Raw genomic sequence first — 663 nt, 5'->3', positions numbered from 1 at the left:
GAGCATGTCTTCCAATGTCCGAATTGTCCGCTCGGATTGTCCATCGATCGTGGATGATGAGCTGTACTCAAGTTCAATTGGGTTCCCAAGGCCTTCTGCAAACTATTCCAAAACCTTGAGGTGAACCTAGGATCACGATCCGAAACAATACTCAATGGCACACCATGCAGACGAACCACATTATCCACATAAAGCCTTGCTAGCTTATCCAGTATGAGTGATCTTCATAGGAATGAAATGGGCTGATTTGGTCAACCTATCAACAATCACCCACACAAGTGTCATTGCCTTTACTTGTCCGAGGCAAGCTAGTCACAAAGTCCATGGAGATATCTTCCCACTTCCAACTAGGAATAGGAAGGGGTTGAAGTAATCCAGATGGAGGTTGTCGAACGGCTTTCACACGTTGGCAAGTCTCACACTTGGCAACAAAATCATCAACATCCGCCTTTAGACCAATCCACCAAAAATGTTCCTTCAAGTCCTTGTACATCTTGGTGCTTCCCGGGTGTACAATAAAGACCGACTGGTGTGCTTCCTTCAATATTTCTTTCTTAAATTCATCGTTTGCAGGCACACACAGTCTTCCTCTAAACAACAAAGCACCATCCATGGATATACCAAAGTCAGGGTCCGACTCAGGATTTGAAGAAATCTTCTCAA

The sequence above is a fragment of the Hakea prostrata genome, unplaced genomic scaffold, assembly GCF_041222555.1.
Source record: "Hakea prostrata isolate BN-2017 unplaced genomic scaffold, UWA_Hpros_2 contig_40, whole genome shotgun sequence".
Classification (NCBI taxonomy): Eukaryota; Viridiplantae; Streptophyta; class Magnoliopsida; order Proteales; family Proteaceae; genus Hakea; species Hakea prostrata.
The sequence above is the reverse complement of the archived record's forward strand: the minus strand, read 5'-3'. Positions refer to the sequence as shown.